Source organism: Lichenostomus cassidix, chromosome Z (genome assembly GCF_008360975.1).
Source record: "Lichenostomus cassidix isolate B80296 chromosome Z, HeHo_3.0, whole genome shotgun sequence".
Taxonomy (NCBI): domain Eukaryota; kingdom Metazoa; phylum Chordata; class Aves; order Passeriformes; family Meliphagidae; genus Lichenostomus; species Lichenostomus cassidix.
In genome coordinates, this window is record NC_139511.1 from 70471868 (window position 1) to 70491635 (window position 19768).

Sequence of the window (19768 nt, forward strand, 5' to 3'; positions counted from 1 at the left end):
TGGTCTCTCAGCATGTAAAAAAGACCCCAATCAAAAGGGAATTACTGCCTGCAGATCACAAGGTCCAAGACACATGAAAAATTATGTGCTGCTTCCATGGGGAATGATTTGTGGCTCAGCACAGGTCCCTTAGAAAAAGGCTTCTTTAATTTTGTTTCTTCTTGAAGGATGAGGAGAGGACACTTGTGCTGTGGCTCAGAATACCTCTCAGATCTTACTCATAGTGTGTTTCCATGGGAGATTTTCTCTAGCAGCAAACCCAGTTTGGGACAGCTTTTTCTTTCTATTGTCCCACAGCTAATTCCTGCCTCTGTGTTACACTGTGAGATTGTGTGCAATGAAATCATGTGAATTAACATGAAACACAGTGAAAAATACAGCATTCTCCTGAATGAAGAAATTGGATGAAAAATGTTTAACTGAGAGAAGTGACTAATGTAGTTAAAGTACTTCCAGTTCAAAGAAGGATATGCTTTGTTAACACTTAAATGAAGATAAATCAATTTCTGTGCACTACTTAGAACCCCCAAAAACTGTGATATGGGTGAAAAAACTCATGTTGAGGAATGCACGTACCTGCTGAACAGTACTATGGAAGGAAACAGAGACCCCAGAGCTCTGTTTTTCCCAGTCCTTGGGGAATATCTCTGTATTTTGGAAAGGCAGCTGAGCTTCCAGAATAACTCCAGTTCTTTCTATTATCTCAGTGCCTTCTAAGGGCTTTCTGTGAAGGGTTGAAATGCTTTGGAAAATTTCATTGTGGGCTGAGGGTGGTTTAGAAGATCAGTGCCCATTCATCTTGATTTCTAGTCTTTTAATAGACAGATAATCTGCTGGGATAAATGAATAGCAGAGAGCCATTTAATGAGGTGGATTAAAATTCTTGGAAACAAGGGGTGTAATAGCTATTAAAAGTCATCAGGCTTCTTTGTTTGCCTCAGGCACACCAGCAAAGTTATAGGAAACTGGTGGAGTTTGAATTAGGTGAACTGAAGCTGGTCGTCTAGGAGACATGCACATGTGAAGGGAAGTAACCAAAATAACAATCAGTTAAAAAAGGAGAAAAAAGACAGTGTTGGTTTTGATTCCTTCCAGGCACAGACCAAATCCAAGGGGACATCTCTTGGACATCCAAATTAATGCACTGGAACGACTGGTTCTTTCAACACTGGAGCTATTGAAGAATGGAAGAGACTGGTCTGCTATAGAGTGGTCACTCAGCTGAATTTTCTTGTGCCTGCCAGAGTGCAAATGGTGATACTATTTCTTGTTTTAGTTTGGGATCTTTTTTGTCCTAAAGCTAGGGGGTTTATAAAAATTTCTGGTATGCCTTCTCTGTTTAGTGATTCTTACTCTCATACTGTAGCTGTTTTAATCAGCAGAGAAATTATTACAGTCTCCCTTCTTCATTAAAGATTCATTTCCATGAAACATACATTCATAAAATCTCTTTGTGACCTCCCCAGTCTACCAGATATAGTTGGAACCAGCCAGCAGCTTCAGCAGTTACACTGTGAGGAAGCTCAGATGTATGAAAAGTGATAATATAAACCTTCCAGCACTGAAAATGTTCTCAGCTTTGATCTCTGTCAAATAAAATTTTGCTAGCTAATTTCTCCTCTACCGATCCCCAGAATAAGGGATATCAGGAGCTTGGATTTTATGTAAAAAATAATCTCTGAACTCAACATGGTGTCTTACTGAAAAATGTTGTTTTATCACCTTGGGTCCAGGGGCAAAATCATCACCTCTGTTAGAAAGCATTAGCCATCACTTCTCATGCCCTGTACTGAACGATCTACTGTTTTAGATACTTTATTGTTGTTAATATTAAATTTAAAATAATCAACACTGTCTGCAGTTTCACCTTCTTCCTATGCCCTTCCCACTGTCTTTCAGTCCACTTTTTAAGACCATGGGCCAAATTTGGGGAGTAGTTTCCTGAATGCAAATGGACAGTATCCATGATAAAGCCTGAACCTATATCTCCTGCAAAGTAATCCTTGTCTACATTTTATTGCAAGCAGCTTAAGCAGTCTGAGCCCGATGAAGGTTTTGGGGTCCTGCTCTGCAGCCTGAGGAGCTCCTCAGCTTTTCAGACAGCTCAAATGGGGCACTTGGCTGGGATTACACAAAGTTGAATCAAGGCAGAGCAGTTATAACAGCCTTGTGCAGCTTTGTGATTTGGGCTTCAAGCTTTCCAATGAATTACTATGTCCACAGCCTTGATGGTCTGTGATTTCACCTCCCTCGCAGAGAACCCATTTTTCCCAAGATTCAACAACTGCAGAGAAGCTTGAGTGGCTGTGGGTGAGACAAGGGGGCAGAGGATGATCCTTTGGCTAAGGCAGTGAGACAGCTAAAGGCACAGTAATCTTTCTCTCTTAGAAGTGATGGAAAGACTCCATAATGGATCAGACATTCCCTGAGCTGCCCAGATGTCACATCAATGCCATACCCAGGTGTACAGTGGGAGCTAATTGAGGCAATTGAGTGGAATATTGGAGCATTTCAGGAGTCGCCAGCCCAGCATGCAGGACTCAGGTGTGCAGCTGGAGCAAATTGGATCAGGGACGGAAGACAAGATGAGGTTTTGACAGGGGAGGCAGGAGGCTTGGGAGGAAGGAAAGACAAAAGAAAAGAATAATCAAATTAAGGAGCTTGGTACAGCAAGGAGTGCGGGTAGTGCTGAAAATAAATGCACAGTGTGTGGCTCAGTGCAGGGCTCTGAGGGCAATCAGCAGGATTTGATGGAGACCTTCTGGTGATGTGTAGGGAGGGCTGTTCCTCACCCAGCCTCCCTGCTGCTGCGACTGCTGCTGATGATGATGAGGATGAGGATGATGATGATGATAATGATGGTGCTGCTTTGGCAGGAGCTCGGCAGCAGCATTTGCTTCTTTCCACAAGAGCCCAGTGTGGAGTCTGGGAGCAGAGGAATGGACAGGGGAGCTCCAAGGATGTGTGTGCTCCACAGTCCTGATTGTTGAATCACTGAGGGTGGAAAAGACCTCTAAGATAATTGAGTCCAGCCCAGCTATGAGCTGAAACATTCCCTGAGCAGAGTAGGGGTCCTGCCTTTCTGACAGAGCAGATGTCTAAAGCACTCATTTCACCCCCATTTTGAGACATTTCAACATTTCCTCCGTTTTAAAGGCAGTCTGAAGGCTGCTCTGAGCTGCTGCTGGAACACAGACCTGTCCTCCACTGGAGAGTGTGGAGAGCTGGGATCAACAAGGGCTGAGCCCTTCCCACTCTGATGCCAACTTAAAATGAGCTACATCCTGACTCAGGGGTAGAATCTGTTTCTAACCAAATAAGTTTGACCACCCAAAAGCTTTGCTGCATCATTTGCTGTAGGATGCTGCAACATCTGCCTGGAAAGTTTGTTTTGGTCCATGGAGTTACCCTCTACAATCTTTGAGCTGTTTGCAGGCTGAGCAAATGCTTTATGCATGTTAAGCGGTTTTACTGCTTTTGTTTTCTGATGTAACTTAACAATGATGTGAAAATTGTGTCAGTTCTGAGTTTCCCATGGAATTTGGCTTGTTTTGCCACCATCTGTCTGCATTACTGACTTTCAAAACTGTAGGCTGTGAGATAAAGACTGATAGTTTATCAAGCTACCTTTCCGATGTTCAGCTTTTTTTCTGGCAGACTGATGAAAACGTGTGTTGAATCCTCATCCTATCTCAGAAGCAGAGAGTCAGACCTAAAGAAAAGAAACCAGGGGAGGTTCAGATTGTATATTAGGGAAAAATTCTCTCCAAGAAGGTGGTCAGGCACTGGAACAGACTGCTCTGGGGCAGTGGTGGAATCACTGTCGTGGGAAATGTTCAAAAATTGTTAAATGTGGCACCAGAGGATGTGTTTTCATGGTGAACCTGCCAGTGGTGGGTTAATGGTTAGGTTTGATGGTCCTAGAGGTCTTTCCAACCTTAATGATTCTGTGATTCTAGGTAATAACTATTCAGTAATGCCCTAGGAAAAGTTGATGAAGTGTTTTAGACCTCAGTGCACTGGGTCTTGTATGACTCTTTACCTTCTTTAAAGAAGTTTCAAAACAAAATATACCCAGAAGGCTGGGGGAGGAGTGGTTTATTTCTCTGAAGAGTGGTTTCTTAAAAAAAAAAAAAAAAAAAAAAGGAGGTTCTGTAGAGGATATCATGGCACTGTCCTTTTTAATTGGACCTGTTATGTGATTTCTGATACCTAAATATCAAGAAATACATTTAGTTTCTCATTCATCAAAGGCATCTGGTGCTGGCCTGATTGCAGACCTATGAAGTTCTCTGGGCTCCATATCTTTAGTTTAAGAAAGTCCTTGCAAAGGTGAGTTTTGTACTGTTTTATACAGGACTGGACTTCAGAGGGTAGGATTTCTAGCCTGCCTTCTACTTTCTTGTTTGGGGAGGCTCAAGAGTGTTTCCAGTAATAAATTGAGCATTTACCTAGTTCACAGTAATTTTCATGACACCTTGGGTCTTGAGCCTTTAGGTGACTCCTTGGATTTCCACTTCGCCTCTGTAATGTCTTCTCATCCTCATTTAGATTCTGCAAAGTCAAAATTAAATTAGAGACTCTAGTTTTAAAAGACCATTTATGTACATTAACTCAGGGAAATAAAACCCCACCACACAACACTTTGGCACTGAGCAAGGTCCTAACTGCCGTGCAATCACATTGAGCTGAATCTGTCCTAAAGTTTGCTCTCCCCAGGCAGAATGGGCACAGCAAACCATTTGACTGAATGGCTCTCCTGGGAGTAGTTATATCCTACATTTTTTCCATGGCACACAAAATTCCCTTCCATCCCTTCAGCCCTGTTGATACAGCTGCAGTTCAAACCAGGCCTGTGAAATTATTTGGGTTATAACAAACAGCAAAACATTATTTATTGCATCATTTTTATACGTTTTTTGCCTTGTCCAACATCTTTATAGACTTTGTTGTGGTGGTACAGCAGATGGGAGGGAAAGGGGAAGAGGCAAAGGAAGGGGAAGGGGAAGGGGAAGGGGAAGGGGAAGGGGAAGGGGAAGGGGAAGGGGAAGGGGAAGGGGAAGGGGAAGGGGAAAGGGAAGGGAAAAGGGAAGGAGAAACCTTTAGAAAAGGAAACTGAAGGAATGTCTTTTTCTTCATCCTTTCTCACTGTGTTCTTTTCTTTTTTGACAGACAAGGGTTTGAGCTGTCACATCAGTAATAGCCAGGTCCCTTTCAAAGGGAAAAAGATGGGCTGTGACCCCCAAGTGAGGGGGGAAGCACAGGAATGCTCTGTAGGGCGTGCATTTTCCTGGCACATATGATAGATTTCTTTTTAATGCCCCCAGCATTTTGTAATTTGAACTGCTGCCTGCTATTTGTTTTACTTTAATCTGTGTCATTTCTCTGTGTTTATTATCTTCCTTCTCACTGTCCCTCAAGTTCTGCATTTCTATCCAGCCTCCTACAATATTAGCAACCCTTTTCATGAAGGGAGGACTGTGAGGCGAGAGAAAACTTCAATAAATTATCCATGCAATTTGTAACTGTCAGGGTACAAAATACAAAGTACTTTAAAAAAAATAAATAAAACAAATGTTTGCATTTACATTCCATACTGGGAACTTTTATTTTCAACTAAAACTAAGCCCTTTATCTGAACTGTCAATGTTATAGATGGTGCCTTTATATATTTAAAGATTTGCATAGTTTTTATCAAATTGATTCACTTAACTGATTTAACATTCTAGTCGTTTATTTAGAATGGGGGGAAAGATAATATTTTAAAAGAATATGAAAAATGGATTGCCTTTATTCAGGTCAGTTCATTAATCTGCCTTGCATTAGTTCACTTCAGACACAGCAGCTCTTTTTGGTGTTTGTTCAGGATATTGTGTCTGAGAGATGCATTCTGGGATTAGCCATCCATCTTGGTTTTCAAACTCTGTTTATAAATTCTCACTCCTCCCATGCTCTTTTGTTACCAGAAATTCACACACGGTGGTAAATACCCTGACCAACACTGAAGATTAATTCAGGAATCACTAGTTGCAGCAAGGAGGTTAGGTTTGGTTTGGTTTGGATTGGTTTGCTTTGCTTTACTTTGCTTTGCTTTATTTGAAGCCTTATGTTATGTTCAAGATTGCATTTTGAGGTCCTGAGATCAGCTTTAAGCCATTGGTTGTTGTGTGTTTTCTGACCATTCTCCACAGATGGTGCAAATCTACCGTGGTTCCCCAAAACTGCAAATTCCTCACAGCTTGACTCAGTCTGTCAGAGCTCCCTTTCCCTGTCCCAGTGCCTAACCAGCTCAGGCAGCAAGCCAGCAAAATCCTGATCCATCACTTTCATGATATAGGATTTCCTGTGGCTGAACTCACTGAACTGATTTACCCAGCGAGCTCAGGAACACCACGGGTGGTGCAAGTGGGACTGGGTTTTCTCTGTGGCAGTCCCAGTCTAACTCATCCTGCCATGAAACACCACCTTTGAACTGCCTCAGGCTGTTGATACAGCAGATTTTAGCTCTGAAATTTAGCACCATTTTGGTCCCTGGTGTCTGGTGTGTAATAGTTTGTTTAACAGTCTTAACCAGGGAAATGATGTTAAGCAGTGTTCAGTCCAGTGCACTAAAGCATAATAAAATTGGATAGCAGGAAGGTTAGGTCAAATAAATTCAAATGGGAAAGAATGAATTCTGTCAAGGTGTTTAAGCACTTTGTAAGCTTGGCAAAGAAGGTGGTAAATTCACAATGGAGCATTTACACCGAGACTGGGTGTCTTGCTTAATGATAAGCTATAGTTCAGCCACCAGCAAGTTATTGGGCTTGATAGTGTTCAGTTAGGGAGAAAGAAAGAATAATTCCCTCCGCCACGGTAGGTGAAATCCTATGGCCTGTGTTAAACAGAAGGTCATGCTTGCAGAGGGCTATGATCAATTCTCCTTCGAGATCTATGAATCTCTGCTGGTATGTGTTTTAGGTTTCCATTCGCTCTGTGTTTTACCAAATATGTGAAGGGAAATCCCAGACCCCTGTATGTGAAATTGGTTGTAGCTATATTAATATCTCAGAAGCTCTCTGGTCTTTGAAAACATACACCTCAGTGCAAAGAGTGACAGACTGCAGTGTCATCTAGGCACTCCCAGGCTGCTAAAGCCCTAGAATTTGTGTTAACAGTATTAAAAGTTTAAATCCTGTTTCTGAAAAGGAAGGGGAAATTTGACACAGGCTCTTTCAAATTTCGACTTTTGTACCCCATCATCCAAATGTGTTTTGGACCCTGAGTATTAGGCAGCCTGGATTCATTTCTCGGAGGATCCAAAGGCTGAACAAGTGCAGCAAAGAACTCATAGTAGGTATGATAGATAGGTATGATAAGTCTGAAAGCAGTGGGTATGTAAGTCCATGGAAAGTCCAACTCTGAGACTAACTTTTTTTTTTTGTAAACTCATGAAGTAACAGTTTCCATTCTTCTACCTGATATTCTGTGTTATGTCATTCAGGAATGGGAGATCAGACTCCACCTGGCTGGGATGGTGGTGTTTATCCAAAGCTCTAGGCTCTCCATAAGCATCATAGAATCACACAATATCCTGAAAGAGACCCACTGAAAGAGCTGAAAGAGACCCACAAGTCATAAAGTCCAGCTCCTGGCCCTACACAGGACACCCCAACAATCCCATCTTGTGCCTGAGAGTTTTATCCAAACACTTCTTGGACTCCATCAGGCTGATGCTGTGCCCATTCTCTGGGGAGCTGTTCCACTGCCCAAGCACCCTCTGGGGGAAGAACCTTTTCCTGATATCCAACCTAAACCTCCCTGACACAGCTCCAGGCCATTCCCTCAGTCCTGTCACTGTCACCACAGAGCAGAGATCAGTGCCTGCCCCTCTTCCCTTTATGAGGAAGCTGTGACTGCAGTGAGGTCTGACCTCAGTGTCCTCTTCTCCAGCTGAACAGACCAAGTGCCCTCAGCCTCTCCTCACACAGCTTCCCTTTCAGAGCCTTCACCATCCTTGTGGCCTCCTTTGGACTCTCAAATGGCATTATAGCCTTCTTATATTGTGATACCCAAAACTGCACACAGTATTCAAGGCAAGGCTGCCCCAGTGCAGTGTAGAGCAGAGCAGAGCAGGACAATCTCCTCCCTTGCCTGGCTGGCAATGCTGTGCCCCCTCTCCCCCCAAAAAAAAAGACAGCCCAGGCAAAAAAAGCTAAAAAATCCCACAACATCCCCTTCCACAAACCCAACCAACCAACCAAACCAAAATATACATACAACCTCCCCCCAAAATCAATACATGATGATTTCCATTTTAAAATCATCATTTCCACTATCTTCGGTCTTTAGTGAAGTCTATGCTCTTCCTGGAGCCTCTCCAATTTCAATATGAAGCTAGAATCAGAGTTCAAATGTTCCTCTATCTGCAAAGCTGCTCTGCTTCTGTTGCCTCGAGGTTTCACTGGTCCATGGAAAGAAATACTAACCCAGTGAGTTCATTCCTCTTTCTGACAGCTTCCTGTGAGCATTAATGACACTGGAGGATCCACAAAAATGTGGGATAAGGATTATGAGCTCCCATTCCCTTTGCTCCCTTTGTGTATAAAGCCTTGACATCAGGATTTAGCTAATTCATGTGAGAATCTTTGGTTTATTTTTTAAAGGTGAAAATCTCTTTCAAGTGCAAAGAGGAGTTCACAATTTCCCCGTGAGAGGAAGCTGGAAGCTCCAAATTGCAACACAAGATTTTTCTGTCTGAATGTTGTGATTGTTAAACTTGATTTCACCATTTCTGGAGTGGGAAGGGGCAAACCACTACTGTTATCCAGCCTCTCTCAAATGCCTCTACTTCCTGCTATTCACTGCTGTTCCAGAAAAAAGTGAGTCTTACTGCTTGTCAAGATTATGTGGATCCAATACAATGTCAAATACAATGTGTTATGGCAGCTCTGAGCACAGGGCTGCACTTCTTAACGTGGGCAAAATCCTTCACTGCTGTCTCTGCCTAAGCAGCAAGCATCTTATCCATTTTCCTTGTTTCCTCTCTTTGATGTTCTTACTGAAATTAATCACTTGACAGCAGCAAAGGCTTGCAACTGGCCTCCTGTGACTTAGCTATCTATCAGGGATTTTATTAAATATAATAGTATGAAACCTTCTTGCATTCAAATCTGTTTTGATGTTTGTTTAGGAAGTTCATGAGTTATTATCTCCCTCCCAGCACCTGATGAAGCCACGCAGAGCTTAGGGACTGCGGGTTGGAATTGCACAGTCACAGCTGTGGTGGCCACGCAACGCGCTTGTTGCCTTGGGAATTAAACTAAGCTTGTCCTGCTCCTTAAGCCCAGTTTGCTGTCTTTTTATCTCCTGGTAGAGATAAAAGGGAATCTCTTTGACAGGTCTGCACAGAGCCTGTGAGACACACTGGGGCTGTAGCAATTCTGTCATGCAATGTACATTTGGGTCTGGGAGTGGTTCTGTTGTGTGTTTGCTAGGCTGTGATCTCCATGGAGAAAAACTCATGGAGTTTTTTGACCCACAACAAGTCTGGAGTGTAACTTTCCATGAAAGGCAGGGCTGCTTTTCAGGTGGGGAACAAGGTACATGTTACCTATCTAAAAAGGTAGAAATGTAGTCAAAATTAGTAAAATTTTGGTGTGATCCTAAACAGATGTCAGACAGGAGCAGAGGGAGCCTGTTTGAGTGGCTTGGACTGGATATTACACAGGGCCCTGAGCAGCCTGGGCCAGTGGAAGGTGTCCCTGCCCATGGCAGGGTGTGGAACAAGGTGGTCCAAGTTCAAAGAATAAGTTGTGTCTTGCTGGAGAAGCCTGAAGGTTCTTGCCAGTGCCTGACTAAGGTCATTGTCTCATTCCCCATCCCACTGAAATCAGAGGGATCCCAAACTGCTCTGGTAACTGACTGAGTTAACAGTAAATGGAGACTGTCTGGGAATCTGTCCCAAAATCATGCTACCCCTCCAAAATAAATGATTGCAGACACTGCCAAACATGATAATCTTGTTTCCTTTCCTTACATGAATATAGCAAGGGGACACGTTGCTGCTGGAGAACAAATCACCAAAGCAGTGCTACATAATGTGGAATTTTTCAGTGCTCCCCTTCCTAGACCACAGTCACCTGCTCCATTCAGTAAAACCATGAGGCAAAGAAATATGTGTGTTTCCTCTTTTTAGCAATTGGCTCCTAAGCCTATAGTTCAACTGTTGAAACAGTCAATCTGAGCACTAATCCTATGGTGTTGAGGCACTAGTTATTTTCATTATTTTATTTTTATAAAAACATATTACACTAACTTTATTTTCTGAAATTGTTTTAAGAGGAAATACCTATTGGAATAGATGAAGTGCATAAATAATGGGATCAATAACTAGGAAAAATAACATTTAAAATACTTATAAATGTTTCTACCAAAAGATTTTCATAATTTCTCTGAAAAATAGGGTAAATCTCTTCAGACAGATGGTCAAATGGCAGTTTGGCATTCTTTAACTTTTCAATAACTTAATTATCTGTGAAAGTTTTGTCACTGTTTAAAGAGGGAAGACTACCTGGACAAAGAGTTTTGGAAGTTAGGACTACAGCTCTGCAGTGATGAAAGATGGAAAGAATGGCATATTTTCTAAGGGGATGAAGATGATGTTTGAAGGATCAAATCTCACAGATTTGATTCAGTTTGACTGTGTAATTTTAAGTGATAATTTTGGGTTACTAATGGGGAAAGTAAAGTTCAACTGTAGTCAACTTCCTATAGTCCCTGGAGATTGGTGCCCACAGAGGAAGAATAGGGTCAGTAGGGCTGATTTTGGAGCACCCTGTCTTTTTTTCCATTAATATTGTAGAGAGTCCATTGAACTGGGGAGGAAGAGGAAACACCCCAAATGTTGTAATCATACATAGAGCATATGCTGGTAAACTTTTGTAAGTTTTTTGGAGATAAAAAGACATTAGAATTAGTCATTAATTTCTGCTCCTGAATTTTTATCGAAGCAAAATTATATGTAGGTCTCAGTAGTGTATATTTATTCACTTAATTTCCAAGATTTCATGTCTGCTTTGTTGGCTGAAATATTGTCACCAAACCTTTTTATCAAACACCTTTCATTTCTTCAGGACAATTACCTCTGCCAGAGCTACTGTGGCAAACAGAAATCGACAAATTGATTCTTGAGTTTTCTTCTGTGGCACAAAACCTTTAAAATTAACATGTATTGACTGAAGTACTGGGCCATATTGAATATTTAAAGCACTTGGGTTCGTGTACCTGTTGACTCCAAAGGCAAAGAAAGCAAAAGTAACCCTTATGAAATCTAGTGTTTTGCAGAAGCAGCATCATTCTTGCAAATGACTGAAAACAGATTTCTTATTTTTAATTCATTTAAAGGGCTGTACTCACGTGGTGTTTAAAATACCATGATGAGGGTACTATTGATGACACCTCAGTGACTCTCTAAATAAACAGAAACTTCTAGTGGTTTATTAAGAGGATTCTTCTGTGTTAGAGAAAGACTGTTATCCAAAAGCTCCATTTACCTACATCTAAATCATCAGTTCTGGTGGATTCCTGAGGGGGATTCTGTGTTATCCAACTAAAACAGAGGGTGGTAATTAAGAACAACTGCAGCAAAGTGTTAATAGCAGTGAGAATTGAGCAGGGACTGTTAAAATCAGACAACAAGAACTTTATTTTTTTAATCTAAGCCTCCATTATTGCCTGTAGATTTCTCCCAGGAAAATACACCAAGAGACTTGGCGTATATGATATAATATGTGATGATATTTTCTTCCTTTACCTGTTGGGCCAACCCTCTTGATATAACACTAATGGAGCCTTCCTGGAAGGAAAACACCTCTGTTAAATGCAAAAGAAGCCAAAGATGAGTAATTTAATCTGCTATCAAGCCAATAATTTGATTTCATTATGTATTGTATTCATGCAGTGACTTGATCATTCTGAGTCTAGTGATTTACTGATTTAATTTTAATTGTGACCTCAATTTGACCATTGCGTGGTTCAGTCTTTAATTTTCCCAGTCAAAATGTAGTATATTAGCTCACTAATAGGTGCTCTTAAGTGAACATTTGCTTGCTCATCCTTTTAAATAAATCCATTAGAAGTATACAGAACTGTTTTATTCTGCCTGCCTGCAATGTGGGTCACTCGTTCTGAAGAGACAATTAACCTCAAGTGAGAAATTTGCAAGCACTAAGTTATTGCACTGAAAAGTAAAACCAAGGTCTTTTCACCTTATTATGTAAGACACTATAAAACCTTCAGTTTCTTGCTAGAGAGAGAGAATTCCAGAGCAGAGATGAAAAGATAGGATGAAATTAATAGAAGTGCTGAAGTTTGGGGTTTTCTTCCCTTTCCTGTTAGGATGTCACTGAGTGAATACAGTTCCAACGAGGGCCCATCTGGTGGCACTGTTTGCTGAAGTCTTTATTTCACAGACAGAAGGACAAATCCTATGCAGGAAAAAGACAAGAAAAAAGACAAATCTCACTAATGGAGCTTTTCATGTTGCAGTGGTCCAGTGACATGGTCAAGCCTCACTTTATGTGCCTCTGCCATCATGTTCTTCTCAGTCCTGTTCCCAGGATTCCTGAACAGGGAGTATTGATCTTTTTCTTTCTCCTTTTCTTCTTTTCTTTTTCTTTTTTTTCCCAGTTTCATCAAATAACAGAGAATAGAAAAGTATCTATTTTTAAATAAATGCCCAAGTGTGTGAAAATCTACAAATATATGTGTGTATATATTGCATACTTTTTCTTTCTATCAGAAACAGGAATATATTTGAGCCTGTTAAACTTATTAACATTCCTAAATAGAAACTCAGAAATTTGAAATGCAGATGTGCTGAACATGTAGCTTGAAATCTCTTGTTTATTAGTTCCTGCTTTATACCTTAAAAAGCATTCAATATGCTCCTGCTTGGAACTGCTTGTGAAGACACTTTTGCTCTTTCACACTTTATGCAATAGTTAAGAATTAATTAATCCCCTCTTCTTGGGTGGAATACAGCCCTTTAAAGTCACTGATATTACTGAAATTTAGTGGCATCACTTGAGGCTGCTGATGGAGAGATTCAGGTGCCTAAACATACATGTCCAGGGCCATTTTAGATGCCATGTGGCATCCAAGACACTCCTGCAGGTAAGACACGTGAAATCTGGGGCACCCAGGGTCCCACTGGGAACCTGTGGGCACCAAGTGGGACACTACATGAGATTATCTCTCCCTGAGTGTTACAAGACCTTTGCAAACTCAGGATGCCTCAATCTTCGAGGGAAAGGATTGGGAAGCTGCTCACATCAGTGTGGCACTGGGGTAGGAGCTCTTTCCAGCTTCCCCTCCTGGCTGTATCCTCCTGGTCTCCATTTGGGTCTGCCTTTGGCATTCTTAGGACGACATCTCAGGGGAGTAAAGAGTTTCCTGCTATTCTATTTAATAAAATTGGTATGGCTAAGGTCCAGAATCAGCTCAAGGGAGGGTGGGACCTCACGGCTGTGAGGAAGAGACAAGAAAGAAGGATGGAGATCTCTGCTCTGGCAGCAGAAGTTCATGATGGCATTCTGTGTGTTTGAATCAGAATCTCTCTTATTTCCCCCAGATGAATTTGGGGCTCTCTCCAGCAGCCAGCTGGCCTTGTCTGGCCCCAAGTCAGCATCTCTCCCCCAGACATGATGTGGGAGGATATTTGACATCTCCCTCATCAGGGCTTATACCCCCTGTGGAGCCACTCACCAAACTTTGTGATGCTGGGTGAGTCATGTGGATTTTGATGATGGGGTTTAGCTGCTTTTACATAAAAAGTATCCCACAACTAAAATTGCCAGTAGGTACGATGGGATGTCTCTGAAAACATCAGAAATCTTTGGGCATCCAACTCCAGATGAACACTTGTGAAAGCCTTGCTGTTCAGAAAGAGATGTGGTAGATCAGCTTATCCTTCCTTCCTTCCTTCCTTCCTTCCTTCCTTCCTTCCTTCCTTCCTTCCTTCCTTCCTTCCTTCCTTCCTTCCTTCCTTCCTTCCTTCCTTCCTTCCTCATTCCTTCCTTCCTTCCTTCCTTCCTTCCTTCCTTCCTTCCTTCCTTCCTTCCTTCCTTCCTTCCTTCCTTCCTTCCTTCCCATCTCCCTCTCAAATACTCCTGGTTAAGTAGGGATAGATTTCATTTGTGATCACTGTGAAAGTTTGATTGAGTTTAGATCCCCTTCCTAATCAAGCCATTAACTTTTAAAGAATGCAGCAGAGAACAGCACAATGTAACAGCAATAAAAATAATTAGGGTTGAAAATGAGTCTTTGTTGCTGCCTGGAATTTGCAGAGGAAACCTGAGTTTTGACATACACTGTTATTGTCATGCTGCATTGATATTCAGACTGATGGTTGCTCAATGAATATCTCTCCTCTTCTTCCAGTATAATGTGAGACAAATTTGCACAAGATGAGAATATCTACGTGTTCAAAATGCAGACGTTCAACCTGATACTGTAAGAAAGGAAGTTTGTAATTGAAAATTAATTCATACTGGAAAGTGTAGTCAATAGACAATTACTGAGATACAGCTTGTGTTTATTGCTTGAGGAATTTTACACAAGATTTATAACAAGTAAAAGCAATTACCTTTACATGTAAAGAACAGTCTAAAAAGATGAAACTTAATTAATGTAGAAGCCTTCAAACATTTTTTATCTCATGTAAATAATCACCAACCAAACAGTAATTAAAAAAAAAATTGGATGTGAAAGTCAGCATGTTATTCATGTCGAAAAGGATTACAGAAGAATCCCCATATTGTACACAATTCTTGTTCTATTAGTTTTACATGAGTGTGGCACCACCATTCTGCTCCAGAAGAGTAGGAGGTGAAAATTGGATATAATGAAACTGAAGTCAAGTAGGCACTTTTTAAATTTTTTTAAGTATTCAGGTTCACTGCTGCCTCTTCCATCCTCTATATCCACTCTCTTGATCCCACTGAAAACCTGAGAACATGGGAGTTGCATTCTTCATGTGGAGACTTCAGGAGGAGTTCCCCTGGGAGTATTAATTACCATTTGTGGGACTGGAAAAAAGTATTTGGCTGTTGATCCAAATCAGAATCAATATCCTGTTCAAAGCTCTGACAAGAGTGGCATCAAAGGGGGACTCTTATACCAGAGGCAACTCTTCAACCCCTTTCTCCTGACCCATGGTCATGTTTGTTAAAAATACTTTCTTGGGACAAGTTACAGTGGGACAAATTTCCTGCTCCTGTGAGTACTGTGTGCTACCTTGGGAAATGTTTATCTGCAGTGCTGTGTCCTGCTCTGGGCTCCTCAGGACAAGAGGAGCATGGAGCCCCTGGGGTGAGTCCAGAGGGCTACAGAGATGAAGAAGGGGCTGGAGCATCTCCCTGGTGAGGAAAGGCTGAGGGAGCTGGGGCTGTTCAGCCTCCAGAGGAGACAGCTGAGAGGAGACTCCATCCCTGGGTGTCCCTGTGTGCAGGGAGGGCTCTGAGCAGGGCCAGGCTCTGCTCCAGGGGCCCAGCAATGGCACCAGAGGAACAGGCAGGGATTGAGCCCAGGGAGTTCCACCTGGACACGAGGCAGAACTTCTGTCCTGTGCAGTGACCAGCCCTGAACAGATTGTCCAGAGAGTCTGTGCAGTGTCCCTCACTGGGGATATTTCAGACCCATCTGGATACAATCCTGTGCTGTGTGCTCTGGGATGGCCCTGCTTGAGCAGGGAGGCTGAACCAGATGTGGTCTCACTGTGGTCCATTCCAACCTGACCCATTCTGTAATTCTGTGAGACACTGAATGCCTTGCACTACAAAATGCGATTTCAATACCTTTCAATATAACAATAGTTTTAAAAGATCTTAGAGGTTAAGGATCTGAAAGATGTAAAGCCAAAGAACTCAGATACAACCAGGAGTCTCAACACCAATTATAGAAGATGGTTCAGAATGTGAAGATCACCTCAGCATAGCCAGAGACCAAGGGCATTGGCCAAATTGAAATAGTATTGAAGAATGTGAAAGTGAAGCCTCTTTCTCTAGAGCCCAGGGTTGTTTGCTGTCCACACACCCAGAAGCAAATGCCTGTTGGGTTCAGGTCTTGAAAGATGCTTTCCCTAGACTTTGTTTCTGGGAATCACCATTTTGGTTTAGATTTTGAGGGAAGTATGAGTCTTTCAATTTTTTTTTTCTTAATTTTGTGACTCTCATACTGAACAGATCCTGGTATGGTAAATGAAGGGCCTTTGGCACGAGTGCTATCTTGTTTATTTCTTCTTTCCTCTGTGAAAGACAATAGTTTAGACTCTCAATTACTGAAATGCCTATTTTAACTAAGGTGTGGGATCAGGATAAAATATGGAAGACACATACAGTGGTCTGTAGAATACCAAAAGTTAAATAGGATAAAGCAATTCATCCTTTTCTTTTCCCTTTGGCATCTGTGAAATTCCACCTGTGTACTTTGGACTTTTGGTGAGTTAATATTTTTGTGATATTTTCTCTCAGTACAAAAAACCAAGCAGAACATGCAGAATGAGGGGGGTGAAAATTGTCTTCTCTTCCTAATTGTAATGACCATAATTAACTTTTAGATATGCATTATGCTTTTTTTCCTTTTTTTTTTTTTTTTTTTTTAATAAGACCAATATGTGAGTTAGTGGCTTTTGCTTAAGAAGATGAAGATCTCCTGTCTGAAACCCTGTGGATAAAAATGTGGTCATTGCAGGGGAGTTTTGCCTCCATGCACAGGCACAGGGAATTAAACCAATGAGAATTGCAGTAGATTTTTCCCCTGGAGTGCAAAGAAGCTGCAAATTGGTTATAGAGAGAGAAATAAGTGTGTTTTTCACTGATCTTCCCTCTTAAAATTATTTATGAGATTTAAAGAGTAATTAGAATGGGGGCAGGGGGGGAAGGGCACAAGAAGATTTATTGGTTGGTTAGTATAGCGCTTGGGGTTTGTGCTGCTTTTTCTGGAGCAGCAGCAATCTTAGGGTTTATTTTAAGTGCTGGGAAGGCATTTTAACACCTGCACCAAAACAGAATTTAGTGCTGAAGTGACCCAAGAGAGAGAAAATATGCTGAGGGGAAGTGCAGCCTCCTGTGGATGTTTTCTGTGTGAAACGTGTGAGAGGTGCAGAGCTCTCCTATGGAAGCCACTCTTCCCCTTTCTGTGTGCAAGGAGGAGTCAGGACCTGATGCCAGGACAGAGTTGGTGCTTTGTGAGCAGTTTTGGGCACAAAAGACAAAGCGTGTGTGTCGGCTATTATGCGCAGACCTCCTGGGTGACTTCTCAGCACTTGATTACACTTTAATTATTTTTGTAATGCGAAAGTGAGCCTGCTCTCCTGAGAAGACAGAACTGCTTCTATTAATCTATCAGGTTATAGCAGGGGATCAGCAATTAGCTGTGTGCTTTCTATTATGCTATAATTATTAATAATGAGGGGCCTACAGGAGACACGTTTTCCACAGCAAATCCCATTCCATCCAGCAGTCGGATGGTTTGTTTTGATTTAAGTTTGAGAGATGGAGCCAAGGCAGTGTGAGGCTGGGCAGGAAATTTTGGGATGTCCCCTGTGACGTGGTGGCACCAACAGCACCAGTCCTGGGAATGTCACAAACAGGTTCAGGGGAAGTTTCCAGCAAAACACAAGACACAGCCTGATCAAGGAGCTTCCTTCCTTAATTTCTGTTGCTGTTATTAGCAGCACAGATGGTCTCTCCAGCAGTTAAATCTACCTTCACTGCCTTTGGTGAAAGCAGAGGGAGAGCATTTTGGGGGTGTAGGCAGGTTCTGGTCCTGCTGCTCTCCAGTCATCTGCCAACAGACAGTCCTGGGGTGGATGATGTGCTGAAGGTTGAACTTGATGATGTTGGAGGTCCTTTCCAACCTCTGAGATGCTGTGATAGGTAATCCTGTACATATTGCAGCACTATATTTCAAGGTACCAATGGCTTGACCAAAGATTATTCAGCCTCAAGGTTTCTAAGACAGATGTCTATGGCAATGTCTCACAACAAACTCAGGGATAACTATTCATGGATATTTCTTTTTTAAAACAGACAAAAGCCATTCTTTCCACTGTTTTACTGAAAACATGCAATGACTAAGAATTTCTCCAAGAGAGGCTGAAATGCCACTGGCAAGTAGCTGCAGTATCAGAAATCATATGTGTTGGGTCTGAAAAATACCACATGTGCAAAAGAGAATTTGGGAACCATATTTTTGACACCTCCATTTGGTTAGAACATGCCCCTTTATTAATTTTTCTCTTTCTCAGCTGTTTCTTGGTGTGAAAATTTAATTTGTGGGAAAGAAAGAATATATATGACCACATAACATGCACACACAGAACAGACTGTAAAATAAATCCTCAGTTCTAACTTATCTGAATTTTCCAGATCTTGATGCTGTAGCCTCATTTTTTCTTCTAAGAGTGTTTTTGGCAAGTGTTTCTGGACCAAGTAACTTCCCAGCAAAAGGGAGAATTTAATAACTGTAATTTTATTAAGGAGTCCTGCTTCTATTTGATAACTTCTGCTAGGAAAAGAGCTTTACAAGATTAGTGTCCCTCTGAGCAATTAAGTAGCAGGGTCCCCTAATCTCTGAAGTCATACACAAAACAAGTAGAGTAGTAGATTTTGCTTCTCTGGGATCATAACAATTATTTATTGCTTTTAATAAGTCTGAGTTTTCTTGGATCTGTCAGAATATCCTTTTGTACAAGTGTCAACGGGAGCAATTCTAACAGTCCATGGTGCTGATAAGGTGAAACCAGAATTACGACCAATGTATTTTTAATTTCTTGCATCATGAAGGAAAAAGCCTAGAAAAACTCTGTGGAACTTCAAACCCTGTGGATTTCTAGCTCTTCCATAAAAACATGTTATTTTAAAGTTTCAGCTTTATGGAGCTTCTCTCACTTTTCCACAATAGAGCAGGTTTATAGTGGACTTGCACTATTCAAAATATTTCAGAACAGAAAACCACTTGCATTGATCTTCTTCCATGGTTTTGTTTTGGTTTTGGTGCAGCTGTGAACAGGAGGGTGGGAAGGACCTACCAAGGCTGTTTTTCTCTCACACAACTCAGGCAGGATGTTCCTGAGGAGATGGAATGTGATGTCCTGCATCAGTAGATGCTCATATGCTGCTGTTTATTGTCAGGGGGGTCATTTCTCAACATGAGAGAGTCTGTCAGTCACTCCAATAACTACTGGAAGAATGAAAATGAGAAAAAGTAGTGTGCATGATGGAGCTGGTTGTGAATATTCTTCTCCATGTTCTCAAGCAAGCAGGGGGACTCCAGTTCTGTGGGCTTTGTTCACTGGGAAGTTGCACCACTATCTGTGTCCATCTTTACTTGATCAAGGTGCTTCCTCACCTCACTTGTCTGAGAAGGAAAGGTCCTTCCAGGTGGGTTTTGGCTCAGTTTTGTTTTCTCTTAGAGCCACTTGGGGTCATCTCCTGGTGTAACAAAATTCTGTGTACACCCATATGTGTTTGCCTGTGTTTTTAACAGAGACAGAGAGTAGGAATTTTCTCAGGATCAACAACAGTCTATCATTCTCTGCTTCACTGTGCTTTGTGCACTGTCTTTTATCCACAGTGATTTTCCATGTGTTTCCCTACATTTCTTGTTGCCTTTTCAAAGCACTCCCCAGCTCCTGGAAACTTTCCCCCAAAAGTCAACGCTCTGGATGAAGCCAGGCTGTCCTTGAAGAGTGGATATGTTTGAAAACATATTTTCAGAGCCATCA

At 41.7% G+C, this 19768-nt stretch overlaps 1 long non-coding RNA gene across 3 annotated transcripts; it reads left to right on the forward strand.

Moving 5' to 3' along the window:
- Positions 1–4193: 4193 nt before the first annotated feature.
- Positions 4194–19500, forward strand: LOC146425193 (uncharacterized). 3 transcript variants are annotated; one of them, XR_014846781.1, is made up of 3 exons: positions 4194–4332; positions 13613–13764; positions 14422–14750. It is a non-coding gene; the product is annotated as an uncharacterized LOC146425193 (long non-coding RNA). The 3 variants fall into 3 exon arrangements; XR_014846780.1 differs by lacking the exon at positions 4194–4332 and adding an exon at positions 19044–19500 and having other exon boundaries at positions 10966–13764; positions 14422–14493; XR_014846779.1 differs by lacking the exon at positions 4194–4332 and having other exon boundaries at positions 10966–13764.
- Positions 19501–19768: the final 268 nt, after the last annotated feature.